This window comes from Equus caballus, chromosome 29, assembly GCF_041296265.1.
Source record: "Equus caballus isolate H_3958 breed thoroughbred chromosome 29, TB-T2T, whole genome shotgun sequence".
Taxonomy (NCBI): Eukaryota; Metazoa; Chordata; class Mammalia; order Perissodactyla; family Equidae; genus Equus; species Equus caballus.
In genome coordinates, this window is record NC_091712.1 from 11549640 (window position 1) to 11572493 (window position 22854).

The 22854-nt window shown below is 40.9% G+C and overlaps 1 long non-coding RNA gene across 2 annotated transcripts; it reads left to right on the plus strand.

Annotated features, from left to right (window-relative positions):
- The first annotated feature begins 4621 nt into the window (after positions 1–4621).
- Positions 4622–21080, plus strand: LOC138921412 (uncharacterized). 2 transcript variants are annotated; one of them, XR_011433973.1, is made up of 4 exons: positions 4622–5100; positions 9457–9539; positions 17041–17164; positions 20464–21080. It is a non-coding gene; the product is annotated as an uncharacterized lncRNA (long non-coding RNA). The 2 variants fall into 2 exon arrangements; XR_011433972.1 differs by having other exon boundaries at positions 4697–5100; positions 18445–21080.
- Positions 21081–22854: the final 1774 nt, after the last annotated feature.

Consider the following 22854-nt stretch of genomic DNA (forward strand, 5'->3'; position numbering starts at 1 on the left):
AAGATATTCATAGATTGCTGAATCATTTGTCTCTCTTTTCTGGGAAGGGTGCATAAGATCAGGCTGTGTTAAACAACATGATCACGAATATCACGTTGAGCTGATTTAATTACTCCTTCCCTGATTTAATTTCTCCATTTGGAGAAAATGACCCGAGACCGAAAGGACATATTGGGTAGGTTCCAGAACTTTTTAAAAATCTCTACTGCAGTGGAATGAATAAGACAACAGACAGAAACTTTATTAAGATGGATTTCAGGGTTTCTCAGCCTAGGCTTCCACTATAGGGATAATGTCCTGAGCAGAAAAATTTTTCTGTTGATCCTAGATCACTTAGAAGAACTGTTACTTATTTTTGGAGTGCCAGAACTGACATGCTGAAATCGGACATTGGGAGTGGGAAGAGTTAACAGTGGATCTCTGTGGAGGGTGCTGAGGAAATCCTTGTCTTGCCATATCCTCTCGATGGGCACAAGAAGGCTCATAGGTACAAGGGAGCTCCATTTTCCTGTGAACATGTCCTCGCCTCATTGGAATACAGGAATTTCCTATAATTCAAAGGATGGAATGTATCTTCAAGAAAATTCTGAATGAGAATCAAAGCAAACAATGCTTTATTTTGATAAAAAAACAACAACAAGAAGAAAAAACACTGAAGCAGTTATGCAGGGGCCATATCGCTCTGGTGTGCTGGGTTCCCTGCCCTGGTCTGAAGAGGAGAGCCCTTGCTACGACCTCACACAGCATTCCCTTCTGTATGTCTACGACATCTTTCATGTGTTTGCTCCTGGAACACAAGGAGAGATCTCCAACTCAGTGACACCACGCGGACCATTTGGCCACTGAGGGCTCTGACAGTCTTCATTGATGATCATGACCTCATAATGCATGGCACAGAACAATCTTCTCTACTTTGCCAAGTTTGAATGTCCTCCACGAATACAGTGTTTAGACAATGAGTAACGTCCTTATATGTTACAGTAGCTGGGAGGGTTTTCCTTCCAACTTCTGGTATTGGAGGGAAAGAAAGGACAACTTTGGGAGTCAGCCAAGCCATAGGAGACAAACAAAGGCTGTTCACGTTGTAGGAAATAATCAGATCTATTCTTTCTTTCAAAATCAGTCTGTTGAGTGTTGAAGTCATTCTCTCCAATGTTTTCTCACTTGCAGAAATCCTTGTATGAATTCATTACAGGAGAAACTGGGTTTCTTCTGACTTTCTTATTATAATCAGAATCAGTGAGCTGAAAGTGCTTAATAAGAGTACTCCAGGGCAAGAGGGATCCCTCTCTAAAAGGTCCTGTAGATGTGGATTTCCTACATAAACTAAGTAGAATGATGGGATTTCATCTTTAGTTTGAGAAGAGGTCCTTACATTAAACATTGTTCTTGGAAACAAGAGGGCAAGATGTTGACAGTAGCTGGGATAATGAAACTATTTTGAAATAAGCAGAACTTTAAACTGAGGAAACCTAGGGGATTGTTCCAGTGGCAATGAGGAAAGCGGGAACTGGAGAGACTATGACACCAGCTTGGGGTTAACAGGAACCTCACAGCTCCAAACGGTGATCTGTGAGCATGAAGGAGGGTTAAGTGGTCTGAATCCTCAGAATATGAAGGAAAGGGCAACAAGAAGACACCACAAGTCAATTCAGACCTAGGAAGAGACCCAGAGGCTTCACTTTGGGATCTTCCACGGTTAATAAACCTGTGCTCTTTCACAATTGTGAAAGGAGGCTCGCCTCCCCCAACAGTCACTCAATTTCTATTATTAAATTGACAAAATTAAGAAGTTTCTTCTTTCTCCTCCAAAGCATAATGACAAATAAATACTAGATTTGCAGAGGCAGGATTCCTGTTTTGAGACCCACAGAAAAAAGAGCCTGAGTGAATTGCAGCTCTGTGAAAATAATCTTTGAAAGTGTCCAGTTAAGCTTATTTTAAGTACTGAGGCAATCAGATTGTAACCTACGGACTCAGAGGTCAGTGTGAGCTGGCCATTGACTTGAAATACATTTACAAAGAACAGTTACACTTGTCCTGGAAAATAGTGTTTGTGCTTTCACTTTTTTAGAATCTGAATTTTGAGAAGAACTTGATTGACCAAAAATATAACTTTAAGAACTTGATGAATAGAGAAATTTCTTTCCTTTCACCTTCCTTTCTTCTATTTAATTTTCATGGTGAAATATACAAACACAAAAATCGATACATATAGATGGTTATTAAATAAACAACTGTGTGACATCAACCCAGGTCAAGAAATAGAGTACTACTACCACCAGTAGGTCTCCTGCATGCCCCCTACTGTTGCTAGACTCCTCTTGCCACCAGGGTATCAAATATCCATATTAGTATAATAACCCTCCCTTGCTTTTCTTTATACTTTTGTCATATGTATTTCTATGCCAAAAACATAGTCTGATATTTGCCTGTTTTTTTCCCTTGTGTAATTAGGGTAATATATATATATATATATATACTGTTGCATCTGATTTCTTTCATTCAATATTAAGTATTTAAGATTCATACTCAGTGTTGCAAGTTAATCCTATTAATACGCCATTTTGTTTATTCCTTCAATTGTTGATGGAAGTCTGGATTGTGTTCATTTTTGGCAGTTACAAATGATGCTTCTGAGACGATTCTTCTGTGTGCGTATATATACACACACACACACACACACACATACACACACACACACACATATATATATATGGATTCACATGGATTTACTTATGGTATTAAGCAGGCATCATAGGGTAACCATATCTTCAGCTTTACTGGGGATATTGTCAATTTTTTTCTTCGAAGTCAACAAACCAATTGATAGTCCCACACTGTAATTCCCACATCTTCACATTCTGGCTGACACTTAATACTGTCCAAAGTTTAATTTGAGGCTTCTGGTGGGTGTGTGGTGATGATTGTGGTGTAAATTTACTCAGCCTTTTCTTTTCTGTAATTCTGTCCCAGGTCAAGATTTGTGTGTGGGGGGCAGGGTAGGAGGGAGCCCGGGATTCCTACATCATCCTTCGTGAAAAGTTTTGTGGGGCACTGATGTCATTTATTTCTTTTACTTTACTTGGTATTTCAAGTGCACTGTCCAGTAGTGTGGCCAGGACACAGAGTCATTTCTCAAGGACCCCGTGCAGTCTAAATATTAGACTCTACATATTAGGTCTTCTTGTTTTCCTTTGAAATAGCTTCTTTTGTCCATCTGATAAAACAACCTTGAGTACTCTTTGTAAAAACAATAATTAAGATATAATTGACATATTAGTTTCAGGTGTACAACATAGTGATTCAATATCTGTATATTTTGTGAAATGGTCACCACAATAAGTCTAGTTAACATCCATCACTGTACATAATTACATATTTTTTTCTTCTGATGGGAAATTTTAAGATCTACTCTCTTAGCCACTTTCAAATATACAATATAGTATTAACTGCAGTTAATATAAATATAAATATAGTCAACAAGTACATTACATCCCCAAGACATTTATTTATAGCTGGAAGTTTGTTATTCAACCCTCTTCACCCCTTTCACCCCCATCCCCACCCCCCCACCTCAACTACTCTTGAGGGAGCATAAAATCCTCACACTGACTAATCATGGGTCCTTCCAAATTATTTGTCGGCTCCCACCCAGATCTTGCGTTGAAAATCTCAAAGAGAGAGTTTAGGTTTTCTTTCCTTGCCACTGCTTGACCTGACCAAAATGTCATGCATAGCTGCTGGCCTATTGCTATATACAGGAGAGTCACCCGAGGAATAGAGAAAACTGGAGGAAAAAAGACATCGATAATTTATCATTACATTGTCATCAAAAGCATGGAATTCACCAATGATGCCTAGGAAGAAATTGGGATCATTTATGGAATAGCGTAAAGAGAATATAGGAGATGTCTCAGCTGAAGAGAAAGAAGCTACAAAACATAATTATGAAAAAAGATGGAGCAATAAAATGCGTCAGGAGATTCAGGAGCATAAATAGAGTTAAGGGGAAAAAATGACCCATAGTTTCTCAGTTACTCGTTATGGAGAGCAGGATCAATTCCCCCAAGGTCAAGTAACTGTGATTCTGATGTATTTGATGATAATGTTTATTACTAATGATAATTTGTATTTTCAATTATCATCATGTAATGCTGATAATTTGCACATATAATTTATATTTCTATAGTTATTGCTACTCTCCTCTTAGACTAGTGACCATTATTTTGAGCGACAAAAACACAGTGCCTTGAGATTATCTGCCTGTTCATTATATGTGTTAAGTCATTGAGTTTTTGCCTTGCGTCAATTTTTATTTCATTAATTGATTGCCATTTAGATGATTCGGATGTTTACACATAATTATCAAGTCAAATCTCAGTATTTATTTAGCATTTCTCTCTTCAGTTATGGTTGGAAAATCTGTCCCTAACTTAATATTACAAAAACATATGCAGGTGTATCTCCAGATCGCTTTTACATTTAATTATTCATTCCATTTTGACTATTACAGCTTAGCCTAGAGAATTAAGTAAACATGTGTTACTTCACTCCTACACACCACTTAAACGCAGCTAACAGAGACTGAATAAACCAGCCCATCCCCGGCGGGATCAGGAGTTACTTTCCCCATATGCTGTCGCCAGGCTGCAGCCGCCTGACGGGACTCACCCAGGGCACGCCCTCTGAGCTCACACCCGCCGTGCGCTCTCGCCCCGGGGCGCCCCGCCGACCCTCCCGCGCGGCTCTGCGCGCACAGGCCTGACGCTCGGCGCCGGCGCCGGGCTAACCTGCTCGGCCTCCTGGGCGCAGCGGCGCCTCTGGACTTCAGCACGCGCACCAGCGGCCTCCTCGCAGGCTCCGTGCCCGCGCACGCGCCCTCGCGTCGTGCTCCTCGCGGAGAGACCTGCGCTCGGGGCCAGGCTCCGGGGGGTCTCTCGGCTGCAGTTCTACCGGGACTTCCGCGCTTCAGTGGCCTTTCTGATGAGCCGCCGCGCCCAGAGATGTTCAGGTTGGAGCGACACTTCCCAGAGTGAAGCGGTCACTCCAGATCTTTGGCTTTCATTCCGTTTTCGCAAGGTTCTCCCTCTTTGCAAGGTGAGTGGAGCTCATTTGTGGATGTGTTAGCACAGGAAGCGGGAATCCTGTGAAGCGAGTCAATTCTGAGCCCGACGTGAACCAGGAGGGGTGGCGGCGGAAGTGCAGCCCAAAGTGGAGGCATATAGTAGGGACTCCAGTCCTCACGGGACTCTCGGGCCTGAACAGCAGAGGACGGTGTGTGTCTGTGGGGACAGACGGGCAGCGTGTGGCGGGGTGTGTGTGTGAGAGAGACGCGAGTGAGCGGTGGGATACGCCTCCCTGCCGTGGGTGTGGCTGCCAGGCTGTGACAGGTGCACAGCTGTGCTGGGGTGACGGGGATTTGGTTGCATGTCCTTCACCTGTGCTGGTGTGATGGCTGTGTCTCTGTGGCGTCACCGTCTGGTGGCTCTGGGTTCCCTGGCGCTTCCTCCTCTTCTCTCCTCACAGCTACTTGGCTGTAGGAGGGAAGTCGGATATTGAGCCCTAAACAAAGGTTTCCAGCAAGGGGGCACTGAGATTAGTTTCGGAAAGCCTGGAAAGTTCTCTACTTGGGAGCTTTGAGGGGCAGCTACTGTCTCAGAGCCTCGGGGTTCCCAGAGCTCTGAGCCCAGGAACGTGCTTAAACCTATTCCTGTAGTCCAGGCTCTGTCCTGTTTTCCATCTGTTTATGTGTATGAGCAGGGCGGGTGTGGACCTGGAGAGTGTCCTGTAAGGAAGTCATTCTGTGCCCCAAGAACAGCCTGGTGCCTCGTGACTTCCTCCTCAGTCCTGCCATCCCCAAAAGAAGAACCTTGATGATGGGAAAGAATTGTTGTACTTGCAAAAACCAACGTTGAGGATGGTTGATTTTCTTTCATAAAATCATTGACTTTAAATTATTGATATAAGAAAAATTTAACAAAACTTTGCGATAATATCTGATTTTTAGTTGTCTTCCCAAAAACATTTCCAAATACTGATTGAAACAGAAGAAAATAAGGAATCATTTTATTTACCCACATGCCTTTTGTTGCTGATTAAGGGCACTGAGAGTTGTACTGATGTTTTCACTTTATGAGACGCTTGATCATGTCAGCTTCTTTGGGCAGGTTGTGATTCACAAATGTCTCTTTGTTTCTGCTGCATTTCGGTGCGAGGGAAATTTCCTCCTCTTCTTTTCTAGAAGCTCTTGATTTATGAATTAAAAATGCATTCTCAAGCAAAAGTCCTGATTTTTTTCCCCTTTGTTCTGTGAGCATTATCAGAGCAGGGCTGATAAGCACAATATTACTCTAAAAAGCAAAATTGTTTCTTTTATAATACCCAGTTAGGGGACATGCAATGTTCTTCAATAAAAATAGCTAACATATTTATATGGGATTCCAACATATTGTTAAGTTTTTATGTAGATTATATTTCTCCAAGATATTCATGCTTAGTAAGGGACCTTCATACTCTTGGTTTTAGTGATGAAAACTCAAGACACTAAAATGTCATGAACTCTAAGAGCAGTTACATTTAGAAAATCTGAGAACAGAATCTATGTCTTAAGTTTCAACTGGATACCATTCCCCAGTTATGAGTGTGTATTTTACACTTGGACCAGCATCATCCTGATTAATAATGCTGCACATGCCATCACATAGCAGAACCAAATTAATTAACCTGTTCCTTGTTAGATTTTTGTGTTTCTAGTTTTGGCTGTCAAAAACTACATATTGAACATACTCGTGCATGCATTTGTTTATCTCAATATTTTCTTAAGCAATGTCTAGAACTAGAATTTGGGGTCAAATAATCAGATTATTAGTAAGTGCTTATGATATGCCAGACCATGCCATCTTAGTATTTGGGGTGATAAAAAGACTCAGATGACATAGTGGATCTTTTATGTTCCTTCTGGTAAGTAAAGTAAACCCTGAATAGGAATAAATGCATTGAAGGTCACTAGGGAGATTCAGATAATGTGACTTGGTGTTTGATAAGGCAGTGATGACATTCTGACTGCAGCCACCACTGTCAGGTTGTGATCAAACTCTGATGACCTATGAGAGCACCGAGATGGTAAGGAATTTATGTTGTAAATTTTTATGTTACTTTTTAAGTTGAGATATATACATGAGCATAAAAGTCCATTTTCTTTTTTTTTGGTGAGGAAGATTGGCCCTGGGCTAACACCTGTGGCCAGTCTTCCTCTTTTGCTTGGCCCCGAGCTAACATCTGTGCCCATCTTCCTCTATTGTGTATGTGGGGTGCCACCACAGCATGGCTTGATGAGTGGTGTTGGTCCATGCCTGGGATCCAAACGTGTGAACCCGGGCCACCAAAGAAAAGTGTGCTGAACTTGACAACTACACCACTGAGCCAGCCCCAAAATTCACCTTGTAAAAATGCACTCAAAAGAAAACTTTTTACTATATTCACAAGGTTGTACAAATCAGTACCACTATCTAATTGCAAAACATTTTATCACCTTAGTAAGAAACCCTGGCCTTGTTAGCTGTCACTTCCTATCCCTGGTCCTCCCATACTCTGGAGACCACTAACCCGTCTTCTGCCTCCATGGATTTGCTGACTCTTGAAATTCAGTCTACATGGAATCATGCAGTATATGTCCTTTTATGTCTAGCTCCTTTCACTTAGCATGAGGTTTTCAAAGTTTGTCCATGTGGTAGATAAGCACGTTATTCTTTTACTTTACTTTGGAAAGTATACATGGCATTACATTTGCCATTTTAACCACTTTTCAGTGTACAGTTCTGTGACAGTAAGTACATTCACATTGTTGTGCAACCATCAGCACCGTCCACTTCCAGGATTTTTTCATCTTCGACTGAAACTCTGTCCCATTAAACACTAACTCCCCATTCCCCTCTGCTCCCAGCCCTGGCAGCCACCATTCTCCTTTCTGTCTCTATGAATTTGACTTCTCTAGGACCCTCATAGTAGAGCAATCGTGCAAAATTTATACTTTCATGACAGGCTCATTTTACTTAGCACAGTGTCTTCAAGGTCATCCACATACAGTTGGTGTCAAAATAGCCTTATTTTTCTGGCTGTGTAATATTCCTTATATCCATAAATGGCATTTTCTTCATCCATCTGTTGATGGACATTTGGGTTGCTCCCACTTTTTGGCTGTGACAAATGAGGACATTTTTGTACTACTTTTTTTGTGAATGCATATTTCCATTCTCTTGGGTATATAGCTAAGGGCAGAAGTGCTGGGTCACATGGTAACTCCTACATTACATTTTTTATTCTGATGATGATCGTTGCTGAGTGAGACTGATGGGATAAGATAATTGAGCAGCTTTCTGGAGGACATGACTAACAGGGTGGGAAAGGGTTCCATACAGAAAACTTGCAGAAGGATGTAGCCCTGAGAGCAGCAATAATACATCTTACCTATACTCAGGGACCTCACCATCTGCCTAGACAGTCATCCAACAATGAGCATGCCTAGAAACCTGAGAGGACATTGTGTCACTGGTAACTGAAGGAAACAAAAACCATTTAGTAAAACAACCCAAATTTAGTACATTTCTCCAAGACCTACTAAACTCTGTTTACAAGAATGTACTTTCCATATTTTAGAAAACAGCTTCCACTTAACACACAACAAATGTTCACGTGCATAGATATTGTAAGAAATGGCCATTGAATCAGCAAATTAAGGTAAACTGAAACAAACAAAACCCCCATCAGGAGCAAAAGATAAGCACTGTCAATATGTGAATGGACAACTTTCTAGATCTTTTTCTGTCTATTGAAGTCTGATGATTTTTCAGTCATTTGAAATTGAGATACACATATGTTCTTGAAATGGTGTCATATTGTACCTATAGTTTTATAACCTGATTTTTCTACTGACAGTATTTCTAGAATGTTTTCCATGTTCACGATATTTTTCCTGACTTCACGTTTATTGCATGAATATGTCATAATGTGTTTAATCACAGTCAGTTTTTCTGGAATTGGAATATTGAATACTTCCTGACCAGTTCTATGTCTTTTCTAACCTGTTCAACCTCACCTGACCCCAAGGCCATGAGGTAAGGTGTGGCTGGATGTCGTGGCTCCTTTTCAGTCCTGGAAGGTGCGAATGGAGGCAGGAGGACCTGTTCAGGGCTGGGCTGAGCAGCCTAGTCTCAGGTGCAGAGCAGCTTCCCCAAAGTGGAGGACAGGCCAGAAAACTGTCTGCTGAAGTATTTGGGTTTCCTTGGGATTAGGGGAAGAGTTTGGGGTTATCTACAATCCTTCTAATCTTTTCATATTGTTGTGTTTGTACAGTTAGAGGTGTTATGCAAAATGGAATGGAGGAGCCAAATGTTACTTCCTTTCATGGTAACCCTTAATTATGCTTGTTCTCATGGTCTCTTTTTCCTTTCTCAGCTCTGGATTGTCTTTGTTCTTTCCCAGTAGAGGAATCCCAAGGAGGACTGATCAGTTTTCACAGGTGCAAAACCATGTTATGTGTAAGTTAGTGTTTCCTTCTCATTGAAATAGTGAGACGTAAGTGTTTTCATTAATTGTTCTGAAGCGTCCTACCCAAAAGAACCCCATTTGATTATGTGCTTCCAAGTTCCTCCATTCCAGTGAACTGAACAATTGTTCCAAATAACCTAGTCCTCCTTATGTGGCCCAGGCTCTTCTAGCCAGTGTTTATGCATTCACTGACCAGATTATTCTCTCCTATGTGCTCAACTTAGTAATATTAAGAGCTATAATGGAGGAATGAAAAAATTAAGTCCTGTCAAGAAATGATTTGAGCTTCCCGTGTCAGGACTGTAGTTGCATGAGAGATGGAGATCCCATTTGGCCAAGTAGGGAAAGACTGACATTCTCACATACATGAGTTTTCTAGACACATGTGATAAAGCCCAGCAAAGAATGGTCTCGGGAGGCTGGGATCCAATGCTCTGTGAGGTTTTTAGAATTGAATAGCAATATGATTTGGGGCTTGTAATATATGGATCATGGTTCTTGGTAAGGAATTTCTGAATGATATGTACAATGAATATTTTATTATTGACTAGTATGTGCTGAAATTGAATGACCTTGGTATAATTCTGCATCATCATACATCGAGTATTCTCTAAATCAGGAACCGCAAAAGTGTCCAGTGAGGGATTGTTAATGGCCATAAAAAGAGAATAAAAACATAAGCTGTTTAAGTTATCAGAGATGAAGAACAGAAAAGACCTTAGATATGTTGTCCAACCTTGTGTATAGAAACCTAGTCATCTGGAGATGATCAAATATATTATAACTGTAAGTTTGAGTGCTATGCAGCCATTCAAAATATTTATTAAAATAAGAAAACTATGTGTCATAGGATTTAACATAAAGAACTTGAGGATTGAAGACATCCCTTAGCTTATCAAACCCTCTTATTTTTCTATCCCTCGTGACAATGTCTTTATTTCATTTGGAGTGTTTAGCCCATTTACATTTAATGTAATTATTGATACAGTTAGATTAAGGTCATCCATTTTATTATTTTCTGTCTTTTCTATCTGGCCTTTGTTCCCATATTTCTCTATTTTGTCTTCTTGGGTTAATTAAGTATTTATTTAAAATTCCATGTTAATTTGCTTATTTGTTATACTTTGTGATTATTTTTAGTGGTCACTGTCTCTATTATAATATATATTCTTAACTATTCAGAATCTACTTAGAGTTAATATTGAACTCTACTCTTACTCTTCAAGTGTAAGAACCTTGCAATTTATAGCCCCATCTTCTATATTGCAGCTGTCGTATATATTACATCTATCTTTATATAAAACTATAATACCATGTTTTTAATAACATCTGTATTGATATAGTACGCAGTACATCTTTAAAGTATACACTTGGATTCATTTTTTAAAAATTTTGATGGAATAGACATAACATTATATTACTTTCAGGTGTACAACATAATAATTCAGTATTTGGATATATTGAGAACTGATCACACTATGTCTAATAAATATCCATCGCCACATATAGTTACAAATGGATTAATTTTGAAATGTGTATACATCCATGAAACCATGACTACAATCAAGATAATGAACAAATCCATCGCCCACAATGCTTTCGTAATCCCTCCCAACTCCCAGCCTCCTCCCCCTCTGCCTCCAGGCAACCAGTGATCTGTTTTCTGTGACCAGAAATTATTTTGCAATTTCTAGAAGTGTATATAAATGTAATCAAACAGTATGTTTTCTTTTTTGTCTTGTTTCTTCCACTCAGCATAATTACTTTGAGATTCATCCATGTTGTTTCATGTATCAGTTCAATCCAATATATAGCGGAGTAGTATTCCATTATATGGATATCTTATAATTCATTTATCCTTTCTCCTGTCAACAGACATTTGAGTTGTTCCAGTTCAGGGCTATTATGAATAAAGCTGCTATAAACATTTCTGTGAGAGTATCTGAATGGGTCTAAATTTTTATTTGTCTTAGGTAAATACCTAGGTGTAAAATTGCTAGGAAGTAAGGTAGTTATATGTTTGACTTTAGGATGAATTGACAAGCTGTTTTCCAATTTTTAAAACTGTTTTATATTCCCACTATTAATTTATGACTTTTCCATTGACTCCACATCTTTATCATCCTTCTTATTATCAGTCTTTTGGATTTTAGCCATTCCCTCTAAACCCTTTTTTTAGGTGAATGTCACAAGTTTTGACATGTTCTATCTTTATTATTATTCAGGTCAACATATTTTAAGTTCCATTTGAAATTTCTTCTTTGACTCATGGGTTATATAAATATGTATAGCCAAATTTCCAAACATTTCCAAGATATTTCTGTTACTGATTTTAATAATTCCATTTTGCTCTAAGAATACACTCTGTGTGATTGGATATTTTTAATTTATGAGACTAGAGTTTTGTTGCCCAACATATGGTCTAACCTGGTGACTATTCCATATGCACTTAAAAGAACAGGTATTCTGTTTTTGTTGGGTGGAGTTTTCTATAATTGATAATTAAGTCTATTTTTTGGTAGTGTTTTCTTCTTTGCTATTACTGATTTGCTATCTATTTACTAAGAGAAGGGTGTTGAAGCATCTTTACCATTTTATTGTTTTCCCATTACTTTTCACTTCTGTTTGTTTCCTATGTTTTGAAGGTATTATTATGTACATTCACTCTTGTGAATGTGGGCTTGAGGAACTGGATACTTTTTCATTATGAAATGGCTTTCTGACCCTGGTAATATTCCTTGTTCTGAAGTCTCCTTTGTCTGGTACTATCACAGCCACTACAGCTTTCTTTGGATTAGTGTTTCCATAATATTCTCTCATCTATCCTTTTACTTTTGACCTATTTATCTTATATATACACACACACACACACACACACACACACACACACATTTAAAATGTATATATTGTGTAAATGTGTGTATATATATATATATATATTAAAATGTGTAGTATCATCCTTTCTTTCCTAAATCCAGCCTGACAATCTCTAAATGTAACCATTAGACAATTTACAATTGATGTAATTATCTATATCAGCAGTTCTAAAACTTTAACATGTATGAGAGTCACCTGGAGAGCTTGTTAAACCATACTTTTCTGGGCCCATCACCAGTATGTTTGGTGGAACCCATGAATCTGCAATGCTGTCAAGTTCATAGCTCATTCTAATGCTGGTCCAGTAACCACATATCTATGTATTTATCTCTCTATGTACCACTGGTGCCTTTTTTCCTGTCTGCCTATCTGCTGCTTGTTTCCTTTTCCCACTTTCTTGCCTTGTCTTAAATTGAATTTTTTTCTTTTGTATTTGCACTTTGGCTTATCAGATATACCCTTTATTTTATTTTTTGAGATTATTCTATGGTTTCCAGTATTTACCCCAGTCCATCCTCAAATACCGTTATACTACCTAGCATATAAGGTAAGAATGTTAAACAGTATATTTACCTTTTGCCTGCCTAGCCTCTGGATTATTTTTATCATACAGCTCACTTCTGCCTATAATGTACATCATACAATGCATCATCATTATTTTTGCTTTATGCATTTAGTCCTTTTTTAAAGAAATTTTAAAAATTCATTCTTCCATCACTTCCCCTCCAAAATTCGTACACCTGGCAGACACAAACTAAGGCAATCTCTCAGAGCTTCTTTTTATCTATTAATTTAAACCAAGGGGTAAGAGAATTTGATTGGAATACCGCCACACCCATTCATTTATATATTGTCAATGGCTGCTTTCCAGCTACAACAGCAGAGTTGAGTAACTACAAAAATATTTATTATCTGGCCCTTTAGGAAAAAAATTGCTGATCCTCAGTTAATGGGAGTAGAGGAATTCCTGAATCAATGTCACTCACGGGGATCCACAGTGGTGGTGCTCGAGGCTCTCTGCCCTGGCCTTCTTCCCTCCCCCTTGGCTTTCACTCATCAAGTGGACACAAAGTAGAGAGCAGCGTTTGGTCTTCTTAAATATATGTTAGTGACAAGGTAGCTGGCATATTTAGGGGATTAAGAATTCCTTAATAACAAGACACCGAATAGCCAGACAGCTGAGGAGGACAGTGCAATAAAACCGCATATAACAATGAATAAAACTGCATATAACACTTGAGGCAGAATATAACATGCTTGGCCATGGCATATTATTCTCTTGAAGAACTGTTCAGTTTTTTTGTGACTATTTTATTCAGAATTTTTGTACAAATATTCAAAATTGATATTAATACTGATTTCATATATTAATATTCAAAATTAAGAATTTAATAGTCTTAATTTGTTGTTATTGCCATTACATGTTCATTAAAAGTTAGAGGGGCAGGCCTGGTGGTTAAGCTTGCGTGCTTCACTTTTGTGGCCCAGAATTCACAGGTTCAGATCCTGGGTATGGACCTATTCACTGCTCGTCACAACATGCTGTGGTGGGCATCCCACATACAAAATAGAGGAGGATTGGCACAGATATTTGCTTAGCGACAAACTTCCTCAAGCAGAAAGAGGAAGATTGGCAACAGATGTGAGCTCAAGGCCAATCTTCCTCACCAAAAAATAAAAAATCTAGATTCAACTTGATTGCAAACCCATATGGCTCTGTTTTTTTTATTTCATTTCCTTTCTTGCAATTTTAATATTAGGGTGTTAAGCATTTTCCCAAATTCATCTGACAGACTAGTGTTTCTATTTCTACTTTCTTTGAAGCCAACAGATTACCTGGGTACCAGCCCCAGCCCAATTCCCTTGAGCACTTCCCATCCTGGTAGTACTGCTGGGTCGCACATAAAAGGAGCATCTCTAAATGAGCCCCTCACTGAAAATCAAGTATCATGTGTTCTTAGCCAATACTATGCTGGAGCTCAGGGCCCTTCTACAGGAGTATAAAATGCCATGTGGCTGCTTAGCCGTGTTTGGATACTTACCAGCAACCTTAACAATAGTGCAGATTCTTTAATGTGTGAAGGTTTTAAGGCAGGGTGAGAAATATCCACTAATAGTTTTATTTGTTTAATGTACCATGCCTAAAGTTATAATTTGCCAAATAATTGCCATTTCATTAAACTATCAACATTTCTCCAGATTTGCACTGTCAGATACAATAGCCACTAGCTACTTGTGGCTATTCAAATTTAATTGATTAAAATCAAATAAAATTAAAAATTGAATCCTTCATGGGTACTAGCCATAACCAAGTGTTCACTAGCCATGTGTACTGGACTATACAGATAAAGAATTTTTCTGTCATCATAAAACTTTCTATCAGATAGGAATATTCTGAATACCTACATTTTACTCATATAAATAAAGAGAATTTTATGGATTTAACAAATTAAATACTGCCACGAATTTAATCATCATTTGCATAATTAATTGAGTACTGTAAAGCATATGGTTAAAATCATAAATCTTTGTCAGATATTTGAAAGTGTCTTAATTCTATTCTAGTAGAAACAATATACAAAAAATATTGTTTAAAAATAGTAAATTGGAAAAAAGTTGACTTACATTTTGTTATTACCACTTTTATGTTTACTCTTACTCATATTCTCATTTCTTACCATATTTCCCCTATGATTATGATAACTGGATGATTTTAGATAATTCTTGTAGTTTTCATGTTTTTGCCTGACACACACACACAAAGTGTAATCAGAAAAAGTGAATGTTTTAGGAGCTAGCTTATCAACCAAATATTTCTCAGCCAGGGCCTAGGTCTTGGTGACCTTGTGATGGAGGCCACTAAATATCTTTCTTTTATTTACTTCTTACAAAAGTGTGATTGAGATGGGTTAAGATATAGTTTCAGACCCTTCCTCCCCTATGATGGAGTAACAAGGATAGGAGGCACTCTTTCACCTCAAACAACTTAAAAATATATAAAAAAAAAATGTGTGAAATGACAGTGTTCAGACATTAGACAACTGTTCAAGACTAAGATCCCTGACTGCATAAACAGTCAAGGTGAACCCTATTATTTCTCCAAACGTAGTGAACCAAGAGCCACAGTGGAAAAACTCCATAATACATGGAATATTGGGTAAAGTACGCAAAAGGAGACTGCCTTAATAGACAGGAAAAATTAGACCTATGACATACAAATGCTCTTAACTTTTTAAAAGCTATTCTGGTCTTGCCTAACAAAGCTTGAAAATGCACCTTGAAAGGATCTCAACATCAGCATTTGCAAACACAGCTCCATCGTTATACACGCAAGCCCAGCCCTCAGGCTCCAGTGGCTTCAACATGCAAGGCGGAAAATCACCGTGATGTCTGACAACTGGACAGAATCACCAGGGGCACCAGCTCCTCTTGTCTCAGATTTTTGTTTTAATCTGCTGGGTGGAAAAGTATGAGTAACCCCTTAGATCACAGGGCGAATGCCCACATCTGCTTGGAGTACTTTCGAATGTATATTCACTATGGGCTTTACCAGAGAAAAAACAGAGTCTCCGACATGTAGAAAGAACAAATGTGAAGTTAAACTATGGGGACTGGATCTGGTGATGCTGCCCTTCTCATGGGCACGAGCCTCAGACCCATAGCCAGTTGTGACGCAAGGGGAGGAAGCCTAGGCAGGCACCATTGTCTGGGTCAGGGTCTGCCCTTAGCAGCTGGGTCAGGTGACCAAATCCTTTGGTTTCTAAACCTCAGTTTCTTCAGGAGTGGATTGAGGGGAGAGAGGAGAGATTAATAATCTTTCCAACCTAACCAGGCTGAAAGAGTCACCGTGATGAGATCCATGGTCCCACTCCAGAGTTGCTACTCTGTGAGTCACATGTGTGCAGAACAGGACCTCTGCTTCTGGATTCATGAAAGAAATGTTGCACGGACATGAAGGAAGGAAAATGGTGAAAACGGATTCATTAGTTATCATTACTTGCCACAACCAACAGTGAACAGGAAGGGTTTGGTGCTTTTCCGGGTTAATCTTCCCCTGGTAAGCTAGACCTGTATTAATCAGATATAGTGAAAATGGATTGCAAGTTTGGGTTAGAAGACTTAGTTTCATAACCCATTTTTTTATTTACTAATTGTGTGACTTGGACAAATGACTGGTTTTCTCTTCTATAAATCAGAGATATTAACACTTAACTTTCCAAAATCGTTGTGAAGGTTAAATGAGATAAGGAACTACCAGAGGGCCAGATAGAGCCAATCACAGGACACACGGGAATTTCTTCCCGCCCTCCTTCTCTCTCTTCTGCCTTCCTTCTCACCCTCCACCATCTTGTTTCTCTCACACACACCCCCCTCCAAACACAATCACACAACCCACCATCTTGTATATCGTATTCACTGTATACTGAAAAGTATTCTTGGTGGATTCTGAATGGCTATACTTTTATTTATGTTTTGAAGGTGGCCCACAGGGAAAAAAAAAAGAGGGGTACTTAAATTTAATCCTCCAGGAAGATAGTTTATAGAGTTCTTAATTTCAGTCACAAAAGGTAAATCTAAGCCTTCAGATTCTGTCTTTTTGGGTTTTGTCACCAGGTGAGCAGATACCCTAAACCTCAGGTCTCTGGGACCTCGGTGGAGGAAAACAAAGGAAGAAGAAGTGTGAAGCCATTGTGGCCTTTTCAATAGGTCTCAAACCTGCATCTTAAGTGGAAGTTGGGTAAGGATTCGGTGGGGTAAACCCATGGGAAGTATCTGCGTGAACTGACTTTAAGCTTGAAAATCGGAGCATTTGGGATATCTTAATGAGAACAATACTAACAGAGGCACAATTTCCTTCTCAGACTCTGGGGACCCGGCACACACTGAGGGGTGGAGTAGGGTCATACCCACAGCACTGTTTCTTCTGGAGAGCAGCACCCACCTGCCCACTCCACGTGGGAACCAGTCCATTCAGAAAAAGGACCATGTTTCCAAGCCCTCTTAGAGGCTCTTACATCCATGATGAGGCTTCTTTTCATAATAATAAGAAGGTTTGGCAGTTTTTCTTCATCTTTTTGGTAACTTTTAAGTCACCACGTGTTGAGATCGCTACTGCTGAATCAAAAAACTAGGAAAATGCTCCCCAAATTTAGAAATCTACCCCTCAATCTTGCACCTAATAGAATGTAGTAGAGTTTGGCTGGAAGGAAATTCCTGGGATGGGACCTCAAGTTTTCCTAGGAATTCGTGTGGGACAGCTTTGCCTGTCTCTGCACAGGTCTGCACTGGGTCACCCTGCAGATCTGCTCACACAGGCTCACAGCTCTGATGTGCAGCCCCATGACACGTCAAGGCCCCACACACATGTGGCCTCCATAGCTGCACCACAGGTCAGGCAGGAGGGCAGCCAAACGCCTCTCTGCGTGTGCACAGCGCCAGGTGGGGGTGGGGGCAGGGAGGGCCCCCATGGCTGAACCTGAGCCTGCCTGCCACATCTGCATGGAGCGCCCTTGAGTGACAGGTGTACACGGATGCCACATCGCTGCCAATATGTTATGAGAGGATGGTAACAATTGCGCATCTCCAGGGAGCATGCTGCTTCATTCTTCACTTTCAGACATGAAAGAAATCATTTCAGGTGCCAGAAAAGGATCTCTGATAAAAGAAAACATTTCAGCTTTCATCGCCCTGGAGTTTGCCCTGAAGCAATGGCTTTGATAGGTTTTTTTTTCAGTCTCTTTCTTTATGTTTACAATTAATCCATGATTATCTACAAACAGTCTTCTGGCCTATAGGGTTCTAGTAGAAAAGAATTGGTTTCTTTCTTTAAAAGAACATTCTTTTTAAAGATTTATTTGAATGTTATATATAGTAACATTTACATAGTGCTTGACCGTTTGCAAACAACTTTCACACACAGAACCTGATTTCAGTTCACTTAATCCTCACAACAAACATGCAAGGTAAGAATTACAAGATTATCTCTGTTCTGTAATGAATAATATGTTTCATTCAAAGGGATCGATAAACGTGGAATTACCCCCTGAAAATTTCTTGACATCCTTTTCATGAAATGCTCCTGCCATCAACCCGTCAATGGAAAACTGTGAAGAAATGGTCGAATTGTTCGAAACAAGCCAGATGTCTGAGGCTGTTTCCTGCTTTTCCTAAAGTGCTGTCCTCAGTTACACATGACAAGGATGGTGGTAGGAAGTGGAACTCAGGAGCTCTGCTCTGTTTTCCTCCTCAAAGTCTTATTTATTCATTGGAATTTGCTTTGTGTTTAAGAACCCATGACAAATAGAGAGCAAATTTACCCAAATGAAGCGTCAGCTTTGTGTCACAATTCCTCATTCGGTAGGGTTTGAAATGTAGAGTGTAGCAGTGCTAAATCTATGTATACCTATTTCTATATATAGATTGCTGCATTGTATCCTCATTATAGCGTGCCCTTGATCTTAAGTAATTAAAATTAAGAGCCTCAAACTTTGGTAGCAAGAAAGAAACCCAGAGTCCTCTCCCAGGATTACCTTGGATTCAGGAGCCTTTGGGATCAGGAACATGACACTCCCTGGCTTCCCCGGAGCCCGGCAGTGGGTGGCTCCCACTCCCATCTGTTTCATGATCTCAAGGCCTGTGATAACACCAACCCTGGCTTCAGTCAGTACCCATTGCGATCACAGGAGCCCACGGGCCAGGAGAGGAGGGAGGAAGCGTTCCACTGCGTCCACCGTGGATGGACTGCAAGGCCTTCCCCGGAAGAGGCAACAAGAAGTGAAGTTAATTCAGAGACAAGTTAACACAGGTGCTCGGAAAACTGTCATGACTGCTTCTGAACAGTGGAAAGGAGAGAAGGGAAGTGCTTATATTTATGAAAATTAGGATAAAGTCCCACATTAACCGATCCCTAACCTCTTCGTCTCTGACCTTTATTATTCTCAACTGTAAAATGAGCGATGTAACCAGTTCAAAATTGTATGGATCTTTACTTCCACTATTGTTGGATCGATGGTGAGTTGGGGAGAAGTGTCTGAGGAGTGTGGGCAGCTCTGACTCCGGTCCCTCCTTCCTCACTCCCTGCGTTCAGTCATTCACTCACAAACACGGAGCTCTGCTCTCCACAGGCATCAGAAGCTGGGTGCTCAAATATGACAAGGCATCTGGGTGCTCCTCGCAAGGCATATAATGATTTGTTTAATTAAGTGACCCCAGAGGAATTAATTTTCCTCTGAAGTTCAGCGGGCTCTTGAGAGGATGCTTTGTTATCCCAGCTCCCCATGGAATGGGCCCAGCCCCTTCGCTGCAGGCCAGGCTTGCAAAACAGAACAGTTGAGCTTTGAAGGGCAGGAAGGATGATGTTCCGGGAGGAGTTAGGACACATGGCTTGACCCTCTGCTCCCCCCAGGACCAAGCCCTGGTGGGGTCAGGTGGGAAGCACTGTTCCCGCTCGTGAGGAAGCCCCACGGGATGACAGGGAGCTCCTCTGTTGTGCAGCATTTTGTCAAGCACGTTTTCGTCCACTTATCCCAAGATCAATTCCAATTAAACCAGACTGTTCAACACTTCCAGCGGTTCTAATGAGCAGGCAGAGCCGGGGTGCTGACGCCATGTGGAAGACAAGAAGAGGCCAGTGTTGGGGACGAGGTTGGACTCCCATCAGGAGGTGACCCAGCAGTTCAGCTCCCAGAGCTGTCCTCTCGCTGGAGTCCAGAGGAGGGGCCCACACTTCGTGTCCCGGGTCATCCTGACCTTCTCCTTCCTGGGTCTCTCTCCAGCATATCAAGGCGAGAACACCGGTGTCCTATTCCCTTCGTGCCTCTCTGCCTCACCTGTGACCTTCACTGGCCCTTCCTCCTCCCATCCACCTGCCTTCCTGTATCTCCCTGGGGCTCCCACGATGATCTTTTCTTCTAATTTTCAGCCGATTTTCATTTAATCTTATAATTATTGGGGGGAGGAGAAGGACTTAGGAAATTAAAAGTGACGCAATTAATAATGTTTAAAAATCTTTTCTGCCTGGAAACCATTGTGGAACAGAGTCGGTATGAGATGGTGATGAAGAGCGGTCTGCTTAGGAACAACCAGCTCCAGTACCTGCTGTGTGACCCTGGACAAGAGCCATCTCTCTGTGTCTCAGTTTCTCCATTTGCCAACTGGGGCAACAGTAGTGCCCGCCTTGGAGGGCCAATGGACTCAGAAACAGACATGTGCGGGCACTGATGCCAGGCCAGGGGTGCCGGAGTGCTTGGGAGACCTGCACTCTGGGCGCTTAGAGTGTTGGTTCTTCTGCTTGTGTCGTGCTCACGGAAAATTGATCAGTCATTGATACCACCTGAGGGGAAAGCACCAGCAGGATAGACCAAGCTCAGGCCAAGACTAGGCCAAGACCCTGCCCGTGATCTACAGCTAGACTCCCCATCGATAGATCACCATACACTGTGTTGAACAGATTGAGTGTATTGATGTAAAAGAATTATAGTCTTATATATATATATATATAGGAGAAACATTCATAATTCCTAAATGATATACCCTTAATATTTTCAGATTTTTGCGACTTTACATCATTCTCCTCCTGGGTTGATTAATATGGCCAAAATCCAGTTTGCACACCCTGCTGCTTTTATTTAATTAAAAGGCAAAGAAAGCATAAAGTGAAAGTGATCCTTTCTTTCGTTTTTCTCCATGCTTACTCCTGCTGGAAACTTCCTCTCGCCAAGATCCACTTGGGAAATTTCCATTCCAGGAATTTTTTATGAAGTTGCAAGAGACAAATTAATAGGTGATGTGAATAAGTTAACATTGTGTCTGCTGCTTTGAAGATCAAAATACACAGCATAAGTAATACATGCTATTTTCCTTGTGGGGGATGCAAAACTTCATTAGCTGAGATTTTATAAAACATTTACAGATCCTTAATCAAGAGGCCGCTGGAGAAGGACAGGCAGTGTGGTGAGGAACACTTGGCTGATAACAGACACAGATATTTAAACTCTAACTTAGTTTGTGCTGTGACACCAGACCTCATAGTGCAAAAATGGCAGCAGAGCCCTGCCTTAGAAAAGTGAGTGGCATTCCTAGGGTACAGGCAGCAAACATAGACTTATTACTCCAGAGTAGTTTAGTTAGACACAAATAGGATATGCTGAACTGATTATCAAGGTTGAAAGTACTGTACATTCATCCATGTTGCAAATTTAGCCACCTTCACTGTTGCCAACAACTGATGAGCTTTCTTCTTTCCAAGATCAAGAAGGCGTTAATTCTTGGGGGCTGGTCCCGTGGCTAAGTGGTTAAGTTTGCACACTCTGCTTTGGTGGCTCGGGGTTCAATGGCTCAGATCCTGGGTGCAGACCTACACACGACTCCTCAAGCCATGCTGTGGCAGCATCCCACATAGAAGAGCTAGACTGACTCACAACTAGCATATACAATTATGTACTGGGGCTTTGGGGAGAAAAAAATAAAAAGGAAGTTTGGCAGATGTTAGCTTAGGACCAATCTTTCTCACCAAAAAGCATACCTTTAACAACAACAACAAAAAGAATGGAAAGATGTCCATTTGTCACTGATAGATAATTCCAAAAAGTTTCTGCTGGTGCATTCAAAAAAAAAAAGAAAAAGAAAAAGAAAGAAGGCATCAGTTCAGCAGTTGGCAAATAGGCTTTTCCTCCATTTGTGCCTCCCTCCTGGTTCACACTGACTCTTTCGGGGAGACTGGAGCCTCACCTTGTTTAGAGGGGAGACTATTTCAGGAGAACACATTTCACTCCAGGTGTATTAAAGGAAGAAGAATTTCTCCCACATTAGGATTGCTTAAAACCTCTAACCTGGCAGGTAACCTCTTTCTATCCAGTGTCCCCACCATGGGCAGCAGCTCAGGAGTGGACTAGTGGCTGAAGACCCACAGGCCTGTGGAGCTGGCCGTCTTCTCTCGCTGTCTAGCAGAGCATGGAAGTGCTTCTCTGTGCAAACACATGTGCCACGTCCCCAGGTGCCAGGGTGAGATGGAATGTCCAGTGGGAGCCCACCTTGAGGTTTCTGTGGAAACCATCGAATCCACCAGTGTAGAAAGACTTCAGCATTCCTACTAACTCCCTCTCAGAACCTCTACATGGCCAAAAAATTATAGTACTAAAATAGCAGCTGGAGGAAGAGAGGCACAATATGCTACAGACAGAGACCACTGAGGCTCCCACCCAGGTCAGAAGGCCACCCTGTGATGATGTGTCACCTGATAAAGTGTCACAGGCGTTTACAGTGCTATTGGGAGAAGGATGGAATGACTAGTCTGCCCCCAAATGCTCCAATTTAACTTACCAACCAGTGCAAATACAAGTCGGCCCTACCCCTTACTGCATGCTAAGAGCCGTCTGTAGACTGGAAACTGCCGTGGAGGCTGTGCGGATGGGCGGCTCCCCTTTCTTA